Genomic DNA, 19,354 nt, shown 5'->3' on the forward strand with positions numbered 1-19,354 from the left:
GCTATTTCATCGACTTCGACAACTTTTCCGAGGATCAAAGCAACCCCGAAGTGATGCCAGAAATAAAAAAGACTTTTAAAGAAAAAGCAACGGAACTCTTTCATCAACTGAAGGAAATCTACCTTATTTCCCCTTGGTTAGAGTTCTGGTTTGGTCTAGGTGTATTTTTCCTCCTGCTTAGGCTCATCATGGTACTTTGTTTGGGAAAATTCATTGAGGGAAAATATAGCACAATGGACACAGCAAGTCAGAACATCAACCTAGTCCTCAAACCACACAGATCATCCCACGTGAAGAAAAGAGAACTGTCAACAGTAAATGTCACAGCCATTCCAATACCCGGTGGGGTAGTATGGGAGAAAACTGACTATGAGATCTATGGTTCGGTCGAGATCCTGAAGTATCCTCATCAACTGAAGGTTTCCTTAAGTGACTTTGTAAAACCTAGTACATTCCCTGATGATTGGGACTTTAACAGTATTAATGACATGATGTCTGATTTAGTAATGTCAGCTAGATTCACAGAACATGATTATTTACAAGGTTCGTCTAGTTATGAACAGTTGTTCTGTTATACACATTATGGCGATCATTATTTGCATAAATCTGCACAGCCTAGAAATGTTTTTAAGTATAATCAATGGGAACATTGTGCTACACCACCTAAAAGCAGTTCTAAAACATTCTTTGAGAAATTCAAGTACTTCTCAGGGTTTAACACCAGTGATGCAGAAACGTTTTATTACAAAATGTTAGATAAAACAGGAATGAAAACAATGCTGACAAACACTAAATTAATATATTCAGAAGAATTTTATGAAAAAATGATGACATTTGGTTTTGATTATTGGAAAAATAAAATTGAAACAAAAACCATTTGGGGTACGAAAGAGTGGCAGGTACAAGGCCTAGAAGCACTATTCAGAACCTGCATGATACCAGAACAAATGATGTTTTAAAATGACACAATTCACCAAACATCCTGTCTTGGCCTAGCTAAGATCAAAGACCTAAACAAACCGTCTATTCCAAAGCCAATACCTGAGAATGCAACGACAGATATTGAGATAGACGTAACTAAAATTTTACATTTTGACAGAACACATCCTGATTGGAAAAAGTGGTTAATTTGGGCTACTGACACAAACAACTGTCAAGATAGATTCCTGAATAAAACACAGGGGTTAAAAATGACCAGACAAGACCCTAGATACTCCCAGAGACAACATCCAGAGATAGTAACAACATACAGTGTAGGGAAACTCTGCCTCGAATGGCTAGGATCATCCACACTGGCTGAAATTAAGCAACACTTATCTTTACTTAAAGATGGTGCTGATTTGCGCGATTTCATTCTTGGACCACGCAAACAGCGTCAAAAGCGTTTCATAGCGGCCAGCATCTATGCTGCATACAACGAGGCTTGGAAAGTCACACAAATTGAAACAGCAGAAAAAATACGAGAAATTGATCGTATTAATTTGGAAAAATCACTTTCTGTAGTGGACAATGGGTTAATGACTCTGTCCTCCAGAATATATTCGTTGGACAATATTGTATCCTCTGCCTTTGATATAATAGACAGATACTTGCTAATGTTACAGCATGGCCAGTCGCAATTACGTTCTATTGTACAATTAGGCTGGACGCTGCAAAATCTTCGTTCAGGCTATGTGCCTTGGCGTTTAATCAACACAACGTCATTGTTTTCCATTTTTAACCTTACTGATAAACAAATCAGCTTGGCACAGAAAGGAGCAGACTATACAATCCTGAGCATCGAAAAACTTGAGAGATTACCATTGACAATGTCAGAAAGTCCTGTCATTGAATGGATAAAACACGGAATTATCACTATTCCGATAACAACTTTCCGATTTAAAAAGTGCCTTGAATACATACCTACTGGCCAGTATGAACGATTAGGTAAAGGATATGTTAAGTCAGCATGGAAATTACCATACACACATTCATGCTATAGTGACAGCGACAAAAATGTATTTCTTAGTGGTGAAAACTGTAAACGTTCACTAAGCGGTATACTTTTGTGCCAGGGTATTCATTTACACGGAGCCTGTGAAGGTAATTCTAACAACCTTTCATGCCACCAGCTTGTCACATCTGCAACGCAGATAGAGCCCTTCTTTATGCAACTCGCGAATGGGAGTTACATTCTTAGAACGGATCACAGATGTTGTGGCCTTTTGCCAGGAAAAGCGTATTTCGTAAGCGTAACTTCCATGGTCAAATGCTGTATGCAAGCATTGTTCCCGAGTGGCCCTGGAGACATAGAGACTCCCATCTGGCCTCGTCTGCATTTTTCTTCTATACGAATTGATACTTTAAGCAAAATGAAGTCTGTGCTTTTGCAGACAACAGTGCCCATAACATCATCAAAAGAGACGTATGATCTCCTAGTTGCAAGGACAGCTACGGAGGTTCATGACCTTTTATCAACAAATTGCCCCGTGCATTTCGTAGAAATGTTGAGCCAACTCCTTAACATGTCTAGTGCCACAGGCATCCCAGGCATATTTAAGACGATTTTCACGGGACTGCTAACACCGTTTCAAGCAATTCTGGGAATCGTTCCAAATTTTGTCCACTCTGTTTTTGGCGGCATACCCCTATTTTTGGGACTTGTAGCAGGGATTTTATTTTTGACCCTCCTGCTTTGATATGGCAAGCCACAGCTCAGACATGACTCCTATGGGAATGGAAGAAACAATCCTAGCAGTGCACTACCGGGACAGAATAACTAGAGTCCTTGGATTGGCCAGGCTGAGAGATCTAAACATGACCTGGTTCCTTTCATTCAGACCGATATGGCAAAATTGCATCTTACCTGTACTACGATGTATGCTGTGCGGAGATGAGTGCGTGTTGGACACCTGTCTTTCACTTCCATCAGCAGTACCAATGGATATCGATACTTTGCTAAGTCCGATAACGGCTCACGCATTGTGTTGTCCCCAGCGGCTACCAATCCTGATGACGGTATTCGTTGAGACTCCTGTGCTACGACTAGGTGGTAACAGTGGAGCGAGTGACAAAAGCAACATCACCCAGGTACGACCTTCTGTGAGCATTGCTGATCCAGACTTTGATGACAGCAATCATTCTCACACCTGCCAAGTTACAGCACTATCGAATTTGGTCGAACTGACACCTGATTTTTTAGACCAATTCTTTGAGAGCCTGTCTGATATGATGTTCTCACCCGAACAGAAACAATAACTTTAGAGAAGCATTCCGACACACAGCGTTCCCATGAACTCTGGATTCGGCCTTCAATTTTGAACAACAAAAACTGCTAAAAGCGTTGGAACTCTAATTTCCCCGTTCAAGCAATAATTCTTTTGAATTGAACACTTTTTAATATTCACCTTTTTTCTGGCACGAAAAATTCTTTGCTTAAGGTAGAACTATTCATAGAGAACAGAAGCTTATACTTCTATTTCCAAATATATCCAGAGACATAATATCTTTACACTAGCCTCTAGCACATTTTACTGCAATGCATTTATATGTGATGAAATTATCTCGCCCTTCTTCTGTATTCAGAGATATTTCATGTGTAATTCTTTTTGCAAAATCGTTCATTGATTTCATATGCTATAATTTTGAATGATTTCTATGCTTCAATAACGTACAGTACCTAAATTTTCACGTATTACTAATACGCCTATTTTGAATGCATATATGTATTTTGGGGTGGGCAATGTTACACATGCATCTTATTGCTCTAGTTTTAGTAATTTGATGGACATGAATTCGTGGAGTGGGTATAGCGTTCTAATCTAGGACCCTGATCGATACTGTGACCTTATGCCCCTATACGGCTATAAATCCATTTATTCCCTATATTGGCATAACTGATCAAATGCAATATTCAGAAACTCGTCTCTGGCCTCACACGAACAGAGCCACATTTCAGAATCGTTTTATCTGCCACTTCCTTTGCAACCAATTAGTGCAATGACATAGCAGAAGTTACTATCTAAGATTCCTAGATTGACACTCCGAGTTCTTCAACAAGATAAAAACTCAGCAACCTGGAAATCCCCGCTTGCTATGTTTTGATTAGTAATAGAACTCTAATGAGCACTGATAGACGATCACTTCCTAGTGACATCTTTATTGACGTCTTATGTCCAAAAACTTATGTCAAACAAGGCACCTTTCAGGTATAAATATTACCAACGTTGCCTTAAGCAAACGCTAGCTGCCTCAATGCCATCGCTGCTGACGAAGCTGCTGTTATGCTGATGATACCATAGCTGCTATCGCTACTGCTATCGCTGCTAACGAGCAAACGATGGTGTGGTGAACTTAGGAGCTGAACAGCCGTCCCCCTGCAAAGAGCCCAGCAGATGCAAGCTGCCCGCGGACGCTGCCCCTCCTCCTCCTCCTCAACGCGCTGAGAGTGACGCTATCTTTTCTCCTGCAGAGAAATCCAGCTCCGGCGTTTCCAGGCTACCCTTGCGGGTGACTGGGATATCGACCCCCTGAAGGAGATACCAGACCTCCATCATTCTATTCCAGAGGTATGGTGTTGACTAAACCCTTAGCGAGAATTCTTGAAGCAAACCTTGGCAAAACCAACTTAACTTAAAGCTACTTACTTACTCCCCTCCCAAGTATTAGGCTTAGGTCAGGTACACTGGGGTAGGCGTAGTTAGAAGCACCAGTTGAGTATTTTAGCCTAATGTATATATGAATGTATATATGTTTTATTCATTTTAAACCATTGTATGGCTAAGAAACCATATCAATGCTTTTACAGTATTATTTCGCAATACTTATCTTACTGTACGTACTTTTTATAATAACAAGTCTTGCAATTGTGGCAATTCATTTCTCTTGTACGAGAAGAAAGACTGTTCAATAAATGTTACCCTTTATTGAAAACGCCCGTCTCTCTATTCTCTACATATTGTGAAAGTAAACTGCACAACCACTGACTGAGTAAAATAACTATCTATTTTTCACACGACTCTAGAGATTGACTCTTATCTGAGGAGCAAAGTTGTCATGTTGCACGGTTGTTGGAAAACTGAATCCCTTCTTGGCTGTGCCAGGGAAGCTGATCACTTCCTATTCAGAGAAGAAAGTTTCCAGTGACCTCTGAGCTAGTTGGTAACAACCCCAATTAAGTTTAGCATAGTCAGTGGAGGCCTGGAAGATCCGCACTTCTACGTCGATACTACTGTTTATGTTATTCCAATGCGCAGGGCCTATTGGGAAAATAGGAACTACACTACAGCGAAACACGCTTTCCTTTCCATTTCCCATTCCCCTCTACCCTGACCCTTCCTCCTTAATAAAGATATCACGAGTCTCGCTGACCCCAAGTTCTTGGTGACGGGTGCACATATAGAGCTTTAAGAATATATACAGTTCGTTACGGTAGTGTTCCTCTGTTTGCCTTTTGGGAGTTGTCGGTACGAGTGTCCTACGGGGAAGAGTGACCAAGAGAAAGGAAGACTGTTTCCCCGAAACTCCAAAGACAAGTATTTTTAAACCGTTTAACAATTTGACGCGTGAATAAAATGCTTATTGTGCTACTGTCAATGACTGTTTTGATACTTACGATACAGTTACTTTAGGACGAAGTGGGAAAACGCTTACAGTGGTGTCAGAAGTGGGATACTGTCATTTGATACAAGATGACGCAACCAGTGACTGTGCAAGATAGGATAACACAACTGGCAGAAGGTCAGAGACATTTACAGTTAGTGTTTGAAGAACAGAATAGGAATGTCCAAAAAGAAAGAGAGTCTTTTCAAGAGGCTTTGAAAGAGCAAGCAAAATTGTTGACAAGTAACCAAAAAGTCCAAGATACCGCTATTCTCCGCCTTACAGATGCGATTTCTAGTGCCCGTGTCCACCATACCATTCCCGGTAGTGTATTACAAAAGTTTCAAGAGGGAGAAGATCCGGACGTCTTCTTCACAAATTTTGAGAGAGTTGCTACCACAGCTACTTGGCCTGCAGACAGGTGGGGACAATAGTTAGCGCCGTTATTGTCTGGAGAACTACAAGCGGCGTACCAAGCGGCTAACCCAGCTGGAGTAACTCCTTATCCCGAGATAAAGAAGGCAATTCTCGAGAGATTAGGCTGTGACCAAGAGTATTATAGGGCACGCTTTCGCAAGGAAAAATGGGTTACAGGTGATAATCCCCGAGCATTGTTTTACAGGGTCAGAGACTTGGGGAACAGGTGGCTGCAGCCTCATACGGCCACCATGGAAGAGGTGACGGAACACATTTTTCTAGAACAGTATTTGGATGCTTTACCTGCCAATTCTAGAGCATGGTTAAAACAACATCCTGGTCTAATGTCCCAATCTGCTATCGAACTCGCCTGTGCTTACCATAGGTCTCCCGACTTCAAAGTTCCTACTGGGAAAACCCCCATGGTATTCACTAAACCTACACCCGAGTTTCCAATGACAGTGTAGAAAAACGCCCTTTTCCTACCACTAAACCCGCCCCAAAACCCTTTCCAAAAATCATCTCCCCTGTTCAGGTAGGACCTCAATGCTTTAGGTGTGCAGAGTGGGGGCATATTTCACGAAACTAAATTGTAAATTGATACATGTATAGCGCACTACTCACCCTCAAGGGTCTCAAGGCGCTTGTACGAATAGCGCTGTGGAACCCATCCTGGCTTTCCCTGTGAGGCGTCCACTCCTGGGCACCCCCAAGGTGGAGGCCAGGCATCCTTAGCGTTGTGGGGGCCGTTGTGGAGATTAAGCAAGCTATTGCCCAGAGTTGCAGAGTGGGACTCCATGATTGGAATAGGCACCGAGGCGAGAACTGTCCCTTGAACAATGACGGCTCTGAACCAATGGAAGTGGGTTGGTCACAAGGGCGAGTTTTGGTTACAGGTCTATGCAGGAAAACATACAAGAAAGCCATCTGATTAAATGGGAAACCTATTGAAGCTTTATTAGACACAGGATGTCACCATACGGTAGTAGTGCAAGACTTGGTACCCCTGAATTCTCTATGTGAAAGAGAAACCGTTCTAGTTTCCTGTGTTCATGGAGACGTTAAGGAATATCCTTTAGCAGAAGTCTTACTGCAAATAGACGGTTATCCACAAGTCCGGGGAGTAGGGGTAGTTCCTCAACTTCCTGAAAATATTTTGTTGGGAACAGATTTGCCTAAATTTCATGATTATTTAATGGAGGCCTCGGAGCAAGAAGCCAGAGCAGAGTGGTTACAGGAGGCTCCCTTTTCTAGCGAAAACCTTGTTCAACCCAGAGTCCGAGAACATAAGTCAAAAAATGAGAAAAGAAGGGACAAAGAGCGGTATACCAGTACCTGTCAGTCTTTTGCTTCATGTTTACTTTCTTCCCCAGAGCATGGATTCACTCCTGCACGAAGCTTCCGTGCAGCCCAGAAAGATGACAGCACCCTCACAAATGCCTGGAATCAAGTGCAAGAGAATGACCCAGAGAAGGTAGGACCCTATTTTTATATAAACAGGGATTACTATATCGAGTAAGTGAAGGGACAAGTGGAAGGGTAGAACAGTTTTTGGTCCCAGTAGCCTTTCGAGAGCAAGCTCTGCAATTAGCACACAACCAGACGGGTGGGGGTCACTACGGGCAGGAATTAACCCTGAAATATTTACTGGATTGTTTTTACTGGCCAGGAGTGTATAGAGAAACTGCTAGATTTTGTACCACCTGTCCAAAGTCTCAGTTGATAAATCCCTCCAAAGACAAGAAAGTACCCCTCTGTCCTTTAACCATTATTGACGTTCCATTTCAGCGTGTAGGGATGGATCTGGTAGGTCCATTAATTCCCTCAGCCAGGGGGCATCAGTATATATTAGTGCTAGTGGACTATGCAACAAGATATCCGGAGGCTATACCTCTGACAAGCATGACTACGCTAACTGTGGCTCAAGCTATGATATCTTTCTTCTCCCGAGTAGGATTTCCGTTGGAAAGTATGACAGACCAAGGAACTCCTTTTATGGCGAAACTCATGAAGGAAGTATGTTCACTTTTGGGAGTCCAACAGATTAGAACGGCAGTCTATCACCCACAAACCGACGGTTTAGTGGAAAGGTATAACCGAACGATTGAAACCATCCTGAAGAAGCTGATAAGCGAGACAGGGAAGGATTGGGATAGGAAGTTACCTCTTGTACTCTTTGCTATTAGGACACATGAACAGAAATCCACGGGATTCTCCCCATTCGAGTTGCTATTTGGGAGGAAACCCCGTACCTTGCTCGATATGGCTGCCGAGCAGTGGACGGAGGAAGAGGATGAAGGGAATCCGCTGTTAGGATACATGCAGACCCTTAAAGAAACTTTAGCCACCCTCTGGGATACCGTCCACCAAAACATGGACAAAGCCCAAAGTAGACAAAAAGAGCAATATGACAAGAAAAGCCAGTTGAGGGAGTTGAGAGTGGGAGACAAGGTATTGATACTTGTTCCCTCCTCTGATAAGAAATTATTGGCTACATGGCAAGGACCATATACCATTACTCAGAAAGTTACACCCGTTTCATATAGAGTAGCAGTACCACACACTAACAAGGTGGGGCAAACGTACCACATTAACTTATTAAAGAAGTGGGAGGAACCAAACACACGATCCCAAGGGGCCGAGATAGTCCAATCCATAAATCATGTAACCATCACACCACTAGAGTTACCCCAGGAGATGGGGAGGGGCGATCAGGAGGAACAGCCAGCTATGGGTCCCCGATTATCTGTAGAGGAAAAACGGCAGTTAGAGCAACTGCTTGACCAATACTCTACCCTTAGTTCAGGGAAACCGGGGAAAACGTCCCTGGTAGCCCACGATATTATTACCGCACCGGGAAGAATGGTAAATGTGAGACCCTATCGCATACCTGAAGCTAGGAGAGAGGCGGTAGAACAGGAAATAGAAAAGATGCTACAGGCAGGCATTATTGAACCTTCCAAAAGTAACTAGCGTTCCCCCATCGTTTTAGTGCCGAAACCGGATGGCAGTATCCGTTTCTGCATTGACTTTCGCCAAGTAAATGCCAATTCTAAATTTGACAATTATCCAATGCCTAGAGTGGACAAGCTAATTGAAAAACTAGGAGAGGCTAGGGCTGTGGTTCCCAAACTGTGCGCCGCGGCGCCCCGGTGCGCCGTAATGAGGTGCCAGGGGCGCAGCGCACACTAGGGTGACCAACCGTCCGTAAATTCCACGGGCCTTTTATCTGTAGTTTTGGCCATCACGGGGAGCAGCGCTGCTCCCCTGTGAGAGGCCTCAACCCTGCTGCTGGAGGCGCCTCGCACTCCTCCAGGAGCACGAGAGCAGCCCCTCCCGCCCATGGTCATTCAGTATGCCGCTGATTGCCACTTACTGAATGACAATGGGGCAGTCTGGGGGTGTGACACCATGTGGCGGCCTCCTCCTGCCTCAGGGTACAGAAGCGCATTCTGTACGATAAAAAGTAAAACGCCCACGCTGCAACGTTAGAAAAAACTTCATTCAAAGAAGCCTTAAGTTTAAAAGAACAGGTTATCGTTCTCTCACTGTCCTGTCATTTTAGAACTGAAGTATTTTCAATATTGTATTCAACAAAGCCATGGTTGCTCCTTTTTTTTTTTTAAAGGAACTAACAACCATTGACAAAGCCAATAGTCCTGGCTTGTTGAGGTGTAATGATACTTGTTGTATTATATATCTGGATGCAATGACAGAGACAACATAATACCAATGAGGCGGAACACTATGCTGAGTGCAGATTTTTAGCCTAGGTGTTTTAAGCTGCGCTCTTAATTACGTCAAACACCCCCTTTGAAGAGACCCCCCAGTTTTTTTACACCGCTTAAAGCCCTGGAAACAACACCATGTTACAGTAACCTCACATCCTGGCACTGTGCATCATGCATGACTTCTACGTTTTCAGTCTGCCTATGTGCAGGGGCATAGGTAACTCTCCACCAGCCCACCCCTTGCTGTAGTTCATTCTTGATGGGACTCTTCTGCCTGCAACTCTGCAAACAAAGGCTCCGCTCATAATGTGAAAAGGTGGGTGAGTAAATAAGTGAAGGAATGTCTGAATGGCTGGATGGATTACTGAAAGGATGAATGCATGAATGAAAGGGGAAATGGATAGATAATGAAAGAAAGGATGGATGGATGAGTGAATGAATGGAAGTATGGATGAGAGAAAAGGTAAATAGATGGATGTATGGGTGGAAGGGTAGATGTATGGGTGGAAGGGTAGATGGATGGGTAAAAGTGTGGATGGGTGTGTGAAAGGATGGATGGATGAGTGAAAGGGCAGCTGATGGGCGAGTGAATTGGTGGATGGGCGTGTGAAAGGATGGATGGGTGGATGAATGAAAGGGTAGATGATGGGCAAGTGAATGGGTGGATGGATGAATTGATAAGTGAAATGGTGAATGGATGGACGAGTGAAAGGGTGGATGTAAGGATTGATGAGTTAGTGAAAGGGGGTAGATGGACAAAAGGATGGATAGATGAGTGAAGTGAAAGGGTGGATGGATGAGAGAACGGATGGCTGGATGAGTGAAAGAATGGATGAGTAATAGGATCAATGGATGGATTCATGAATGGATGAGTAAATGGGTGGGTAGATGGATGGATAAGTGAAAGGGGGATGGAGAGAGAAAGGGAGGATGAATGACTGAAAGGGTGAATGGGTGGAAGGATAATTGACTGGGTGAATGGATGAGTAAGTGAATGGGTGGATGGATGAGTAAGTGAATGGATGGCTGGGTGGAAGAGTGGATGCATGGATGATTGTACAGATGGATGGGGTGAAAGGGTGGGTAGATGAATAATGGATGGATGAGTGAAAGGGTGGATGGAGGGATGGATGAGCGAAATGATGGACGGAAGGATATATGGTGGATAGGTGTGCAAATGGTTGAATATGTTTGGATATAGATGGGCACACAGATGGAAGAACAGACCTTTTTAGTGTAAAAATAAGGCTGGGGATACTGATTACGACAGACCAAACTCAATGTTCCATTTTCTCAGAGCGGGTCTCAGTACCAAAAGGTACTGAAAGCAGCAGCTGGCATAAATAAGGGTTTGGGACCAGGCACTCTGTTGGGGAAAAAACAATGGATTGGGATGCAGCCAAAGTGATTGCCAGTGGATGAGATTAATAATTCAAGCATTCCAACCAATATAATACCTTCATTGCGTCCCAAATACTTTAAGGAAGATAACAGGAGGTACACACCACCCACCCACCCACCGGTAAAAAAATGGCGGGGAGCCACGGCCAACGGCCAATTAGGTCAGGGGAGCCACAGGTCAAAAAAGTTTGGGAACCACTGGGCTAGGGTGATGTCCACCATTGACTTGACCAAGGGATATTGGCAAATACCCCTGACGGAGGCAGCTCAAGAGAAGACAGCCTTCTCTACGCCCTCAGGGTTGTACCAATTCAAAGTAATGCCATTTGGGTTACATGGAGCACCGGCCACCTTTCAGAGACTAATGGACATTTTACTAAAAACTCATCAAAATTATGCCGTTGCTTACCTAAATGACATTGTTGTGTATAGCTCTGATGGGAAAACCCATCTAGAACACCTACAGAATGTATTTGAGACCTTGACTCAGGCAGGATTAACTATGAATCCAAAGAAGACCACTCTGGGCACCCATCAAATAAACTATTTAGGTTACACCATCAGTGAAGGAGCCCTAAAACCCCAGATTGACAAACTGGAAGCTATTAAAAATATTCCCAGACCAACCACCAGGAAAGAGGTACGAGCCTTCCTAGGGTTAGTCGGGTATTATCGAAGATTCATTCCCCAATTATCTGACGTGGCCAGCCCCCTCACGGACTTGTTGAGAGGAAAACCTTCAAGAGCAAAAATCGGGTGGGGTCCAACGCAAGAGAAAAGCTTTGAAACCCTAAAGACTATACTCTGCAAGGCCCCGATTTTGACTTGTCCCGACTACAAAAAGACATTTGTGCTGCAAACAGACACCTCAGATAAAGGACTGGGAGCTGTATTATCGCAACCAGATAATCAAGGACTGCTTAAACCAGTGCTGTTTCTGAGTCGCAAACTGTTTCTGAGGGAGACACGCTATGCCACCATGGAAAAAGAATGTTTGGCCATCAAGTGGGCCATAGAATCCTTACAGTACTATTTGTTGGGGAGGACTTTCTTTTTAGTTACTGATCATGCTCCCATAACGTGGTTAGCAACCAATAAGGAAACCAATGCTAAAGTACTAAGATGGTTTTTAGCCTTACAGCCTTTTTCATTTCAGACTCTGCACATGCCAGGAAAGTTCCAAAGGAATGTAGATTATCTCTCCAGATTTCTGACAGCTGAATGGCCCGATTGTCCATCTCCAGAAGAGAGGCAATGTGATAGAGAGCATCCTATCACCCGATCTGCCGGGAACTTCAAGATGGTGTCCAGTGGTCCACTCCAACCAGAAGAGTTAAGCGGTCTAGTCTGCGGTGCAAATGAGGAGCAGGGGCCCGGGCAGAAGCTAAAAGAGAGCTGTTGGCTCAGCTGTGGGCCACCAGGTGATTGGCGATCCGGAGGAGGCGAGGCTGCGACGGACGGCTGCAGGAGAGGAGACGAAGCTACGCTGGACAGAGCATCGGACGACGAAACACGTGGAACCGGAGCAGAGAGTCCAGACGCTGGAGACACGGAGGAGGTGAAACGGAGCGGCGGAGCTGACCCAAGGGAGGTTTCCCCAACACACACCGCGCTCGTATCCGGCTGTCCCTCCAAGCAACAGGACACCGCGATACCCATTGCTATGGTCACCGGGGACCATAGCCCCAGGCAAGTAACGTGGGCAGAACGGTGGAGGAGGAGATTGGAGGGCACAGGACTGTTGAGCTTATGGCGTAAATAAAGCGGTGCACGCTGCATGGGAAACACGCTTTCCTTTCCATTTCCCATTCCCCACTACCCTGACCCTTCCTCCTTATTAAAGATATCACGAGTCTCGGTGACCCCAAGTTCTTGGTGACGGGTGCACGTATAGAGCTTTAAGAATATATTTAGTTTGTGACGGTAGTGTTCCTCTGTTTGCCTTTTGGGAGACGTTGGTACGAGTGTCCTACGGGGAAGAGTGACCTAGAGAAAGGAAGAGACTGAAGACTGTTTCCCCGAAACTCCAAAGACCGCGCCCTGCACAATTTGTTATCTACTGCCAAGTATTTTGAAACTGTTTAACAATTTGACACGTGAATAAAATGCTTATTGTGCTACTGTCAATGACTATTTTGATACTTACGATACAGTTACTTTAGGACGAAGTGGGAAACGCTTACAGTTTCACATTCAAAGAAATACCTGTCAGGGAAAGAGAAACAATGCTTCTGAAAGCTTTGGTTGTAACCATCTCCCAGTACTTCTCCTTCAAAAAATGTTTGGACGGGAAAGGAGCCCCTGCAGGATTCTCCCAGAGTTCATACATTCCCAAATCCGCTAGGATTTTTCTAACTTCTTTAAACCACCCAATTTTGTGGAAACCATCAGATTTTATTACTTCAAGTAAACCCTCAGCGTACAATGAAAATTCAGTAGTTGTCCGCATTCTGCGCCAATAAAGAATAGGCCGCAGTTTAGCTATTTCCGCTATGGGGTTCCTACCCAGATCATACCTTAGGGGTACTAGTGGCGTGCTCTGGGGAAGGGAAGTAATAGCACGCAAAAACGTATTTTCAGAATTAGTTAAATCGGACAAGTTCCCAAACCCCCATAATTCCGCGCCATACAGGGCAGAACTGACAACTTTCGCTCGATAAACTTGAAGTACAGGTCTGATCGGTTTAGTCATAGATTTTTTAAATTCAGCAACAAGCGCTCCCGAAAGTTGTCCATGTTTTAACACAGCAAGATCCTTTTGTTGGCTCCACTTTAAATCTTTCTGGATATTTACCCCTAGATATGTAAAAGCCCTTACTTGCTCCAAAGGTTGACTGATCAATAAAAAATTATCTTTAAAAGTTCGGTGCAGGTTAATGGCCATAAATTTGGTCTTAGTCACATTGACTTCAAGGCCTCGTTCCGAACAGAAATCTTCAAAGATTAATAATGCCAGCTGAAGACCGCTAGGAGTCTTTGCAATTAAAACCGTATCATCCGCGAACATTAAAATCGGGATTTTTACACCAGCTAGAGTGGGAGCGTCTGTGTTCCCTAATGATAATCGTTCAACTATATCATTTATATACAAGGAAAATAATGTGGGCGCCATCGCACAGCCTTGGCGTACCCCTCTTTCAACTGAGAAGTCACCGGAAGTCTTACCCTGCCTGCCCCACCTGATTCTAGCATGATTACCCTCGTGAAGCCTCTGGATTAAAGTTAACAACTCATTGGGAAGACCCAGGTCTTTCAACGTTAACCAAAGGCTAGGTCGAGGGACTAGATCAAAAGCTGCCCTTTGATCAACAAAGGCAGCATACAGGCTTCCTTTGCCTAGGGTCACCTTTTTCCAGTAGAGAAGTACGAAACGGAATACTTGGTCAATGGTATTCATAAACTCTCTAAAACCCGCCTGAAAGGGGGATAGTATACTATTATCTGCTATCCATAATAAGACCTTATTTAGAATCATCCTACCTCCAATTTTTTGGATGGCGTCAATCAAACTAATAGGTCTATAATTCCCCGGGAGGGACCTATCTCCGTTTTTATATACCGGAATTATTTCCGCCCCTTTCCAGGAGCTTGGTATCGGTGCTCCCTGGGCCATAGCATTAGCAATCAGCAGAATGTATCTCCCCCATTTGGCCTTATCGTACAAGTACACATCGGCAGGAACCCCGTCCAGACCTGATGCTTTTCCAGCTGCCACTGTATTCAGTGCTGGCTCCACGTCTATTCTGTTAAAAACATTTTCCTGGTAGTAAGCTAGGCTCAGGACTTCCTTTTTCTTATCCCCAGGGTTGCAGGCATACTGAGGCTAAAGTACTCAACCCATTCATCCGGTGAGACATTATTTTGCGGCTGCTCGGACTGGCCACCTGAACCCCATTTAATGATGCTCCAGAACAATTTGCTATAGTTCTGTACACTAGCTTCTAACAGGTCCTGCCATTTGCACTCGTCCCATGACTGTTTGGCCCTATGGATACTACTTTTATAAATACACCTACTAGAACGCACAGTGTCCACTTCACCTTCCTTTATAGCTTTCCCTAGATCTATTCTCGCCTGCCTGCATTCCTTGTTATACCATCTTGCAGGTCGAGGGGCTGCAGATTGACCAGGTACGTGCTTTCTTTCAAAATAGGATCTCAAAGTAGTAAAAAATGTGTTATGCACATGTGTTATTTCCAGACAAAATCTGCTCAAGTTCTAGGATAGTACAATCAACATCATTTTTAATGCTTTCCAAAATGGCAGGGTTCTCTACTATACGAGGCCATCTTAGCCGTCTCATATTATTAGAGAGCACGATATCTTCGGCATATGACTCCCTCACCCCCAGCAAGAGTGGATTCCATCTTCCACCACCTATGACTTACACATAGGGGATTATGATAACTTTCTGGGAGGCCCCTTATCATCATATCAGTGATAGTGTGCCAAAAGCTCACACTAACAAGAATATAATCGATTCTGCTCTTGCTTTGCCCATTATTAAATGTATAAGCTTCCCTTCTATCCTTCGGCATCCTACCATTAAGGTCCCTTAGACCCCTTTCCAGACAGATGGTGTTAATCTGAATGACTATTTCCGTCTACCTTTTTATGGGATTCAACTCCAGTTTAGGAATTCCCCATTGCATATCTTCATCATCAGTAAGGTGCTCCTCTGATGCAGCCAGGGGTTCAAAAGTTGAATTAAAGTCACCTGCCACAATGATGTGTGAGCTTGTCGAATGGAAATCAAAAAGATTTACAAGCTCATCTAAGACCTGGGACTTGGCACCTCGAGTGCCCCTTACATAGACATTGTAAATATTGATTAGACCTAAGGGGCCTAGATCTACCCTTATTCCCTGGATATCACTGCTCCCAGAAGGGAATGCCTTGATTTTAATGCACAATTCTTGCCTTATCCAGGTAGTTAGGCCACCTGCTGGACGGCCAAGTGTCCCTTTCAGGGCCGGGATATGGAAATTTAGATAGCTTACACAAAATCGCGGTTCCAAGAGCCAGGTCTCTTGAAAAAGGCAAATGTCATAGCCATTTATAAAGGTAAGCCAATCAGGTATAGCTAATTTTGCATTCAATCCTGCAATATTTCATGAAACTAGTGAGCCACCTACCGCAGACACACTGGTATTTGCTACAATACCATTTAGGCTTGCGGGACTTGAAAGATTCCGAGACGGGGATGACTGCAAAGGAGAATCTATGTTAGTGATAGGCAGATCTATGTAAGGTGTTAAGCTCATGGCTATTAGAACCAATTAGCTCGGTCACTTCCTCATCCAATATAAGCTGTCCTACACTAGTACAGTGTGATCTTAATTCAGTTTCACCACTCAGTCAATCCACAAGTTCCAAAGTAGAACTTCCTGTTCTTACACCCCTCAAATGTCCATAGTTCAGCCGCCCAGTGTCACCCGGCCACACCTTTCTTAACTGGATAGATGAGTGTTCAGATGGACTAGTCCTAAACTCAAGGGAAACTATTCTCAAAATAGCAGTTATTTCACAGGGGATACTCAAAGTTCCAAAAAATCCCACACAAGTTGCACCTCTTTAGACTGCCCAGTGTTTTGAACCCTAGTGAGAGGTACAAATAAATATAAAATGTTTATTATGCACATATATTATTTTGCCAGATCTGTTTCTTAATTAAAGGAGGCATCAGGCACCATCTATGGTGTGAACACAAGTTAACCTGAAACTGAATCTTGTGAAAAGATTTTACATGCTCAACTGAGGGATTACTTTACTACACATATCTCGGATTCTCAGTGACTTTTCATCGCTTTCTCATCTGGGTGCTCGCATGTCCTCTCTATGTCTCCAGCACCCTCTCCTTACAGACCGATCTGACAAACTTCATATCCCATCTGTTCCCTTCACAAATTCTGTGTTGTTAATTCATCTATGTAAAATAATTATCCATTCATTATTCCACATGTTTGTATGTTTGTAAATTTTCCTGGAATACCCTGCACAGTGACATTTTATTTAGCAATGTTTAATTCACTGTATGCAGTCGTGGTTCGCAGGGGTTTCGTGGGGGGTTTTGTCATTGGAGGGGGGTGTCACGTGGGGGTGGGGGCCGCGGGAGGGAGTTTTGAAATAAAATTAAAATCCATCCTACCTGACCAGGTCCACGCCGCCACGGGTCCATTGGCGCCTACAGGAAGTGGCAACCCCTCTCAGCCAATCCTGGCGCTACTCCAGCAGTGCCAGGATTGACTTAGAGCAGGGTTACTCACCGCCCGCCTGTCCATTAGGAGACATAGATTTGAGCCTTTGCTCAACCATCGCTCTCCTAATTGGCATGCGCAAGCCTGAGCAGACACTAGTGCGCATGACAGGGCACAGCGGAAAAATTTGCCGACCTTCACAAGTCATGCGCACTTGTGCTGCCTGCCTCCTCTGGTCTGACAATGCCTGTCAATCAACTTGACGCCCGGGGCACCCACCCCCTTCAGACTGAAGGGGGTGGGCGGTCCGACTTCATGCTAACTGACTGACATGACTTGCATTGTCAGTTCTCCCTCTGCGTCTCTGAACTTAAGTAAACTTAGAGTTTACTTAAGTTCAGAGAAGCAGAGGGAGCTGCGGGTGCGGGCGGCTTGTGGGGAAACACCCCTGCGCCCTTAATGGATGCACCGCCACTGCTGGTAGAGAGCGACAGACACCCAGCCAACACAAGCCAACCACTTTTACCCCTTTATGACCCAAAACAATCACAGAGACGGGGAGCTAAGTCTGCAAATACAGCCCTGTCCTAACAGACAGCAACTGGAACCAGCCACTGTACTTTTCACATCTGAGTTCGAGTCAAGAGGGAACTGCGATGTCCTGAATAGAGGCAACATTGAACAGTTATCAACCCTTTCAACTTTAGCAGACATAAAAACAACTGACCGGCTCTCTATAGAATTCATCAGGCCAGAAGCACATCTGGCACGTGAAACCACCAGGGCCACATGGAGATCAACCGTGCTTGCAGAAAAAGGGCTAACTGAACATGAGACATTCTTGTCATAGGGTATAGACATTTCACTCCACCATAGAATAGGTTACCCCTCCAAACTACTCGCCAACAGAGGAATACAATCAGCAGCAGTGGAAAAACCACCAGTTCAGTGCTCAGGGGAGCATAAGGCCAGTCACTCACAAGGGAGTGGGTGCAAACGACCAACACAGTCAACGCCATACCCCGATTGCAGCAACCAACTGCACACCCCGACATTTGGTTGATCTCTAGAACTATCAATGGGCTCTCCGGCAGCCAATCAATCAATCAATCAATCAATCAGAACATTTGTAAAGCGCACTACTCACCTATGAGGGTCTCAAGGCAATGGGGGGATGATGCTACTGCTCGAATAGCCAGGTCTTGAGGAGTCTTCTGAAGGTCAGCAGGTCCTGGGTCTGCCGTAGGAGGATGGGCAGGGTGTTCCAGGTCTTGGCGGCGAGGTAGGAGAACAATCTGCTGCCAGAGGTTGCTCTTCGGATGCGGGGATGGTGGCTAGGTCGGCGGAGCGGAGCTGGCGGTTGGAGGTGTAGAAGACGAGTCGTCTGTTGAGGTATGCTGGTCCGGTGTTTTGGAGTGCCTTGTGTGTGTGGGTGAGGAGCTTGAAGGTGATCCTCTTGTTGAGGGGGAAACAATGCAGGTCTCTCCGGTGGGGTGTGATGTGGCTGCGGCGATGGATGTCGAGGATCAGGCGTGCAGAAGCGTTCTGAATACGTTGTAGTCGTTTTAGGAGTTTGGCCGAGGTTCCTGCATAGAGGGCTTTTCGGTAGACCGACCTGCTGCTGACGAGGGCCTGGGTGACCCTTCTTCTTGTTTTGGTGGGGATCCACCTGTAGATCTTGTGGAGTATGCGAAGGGTGTTGAAGCAAGAGGACGAGACAGCATTGACCTGCTTTGTCATGTAGAGAGTAGAGTTGAGGATGAACCCCAGGTTGCGTGTGTGGTCTGTGGGTGTTGGTGCTGTTCCCAATGCCATCGGCCACCAGGAGTCATCCCAGGCCGAGGAGGTGGAGCCGAGGATGAGGACTTCAGTCTTGTCTGGGTTTAGCTTCAGATTGCTGTTCTTCATCCACTCGGCGACGGCTTTCATTCCTTCGTGGAGGTTGGTTTTGGCGGTGAGGGGGTCCTTAGTGAGGGATAGGATCAGCTGGGTATCGTCGGCATAGGAGATGATGTTGAGGTCATGTTG

Source organism: Lissotriton vulgaris, unplaced genomic scaffold (genome assembly GCF_964263255.1).
Source record: "Lissotriton vulgaris unplaced genomic scaffold, aLisVul1.2 SCAFFOLD_283, whole genome shotgun sequence".
Classification (NCBI taxonomy): domain Eukaryota; kingdom Metazoa; phylum Chordata; class Amphibia; order Caudata; family Salamandridae; genus Lissotriton; species Lissotriton vulgaris.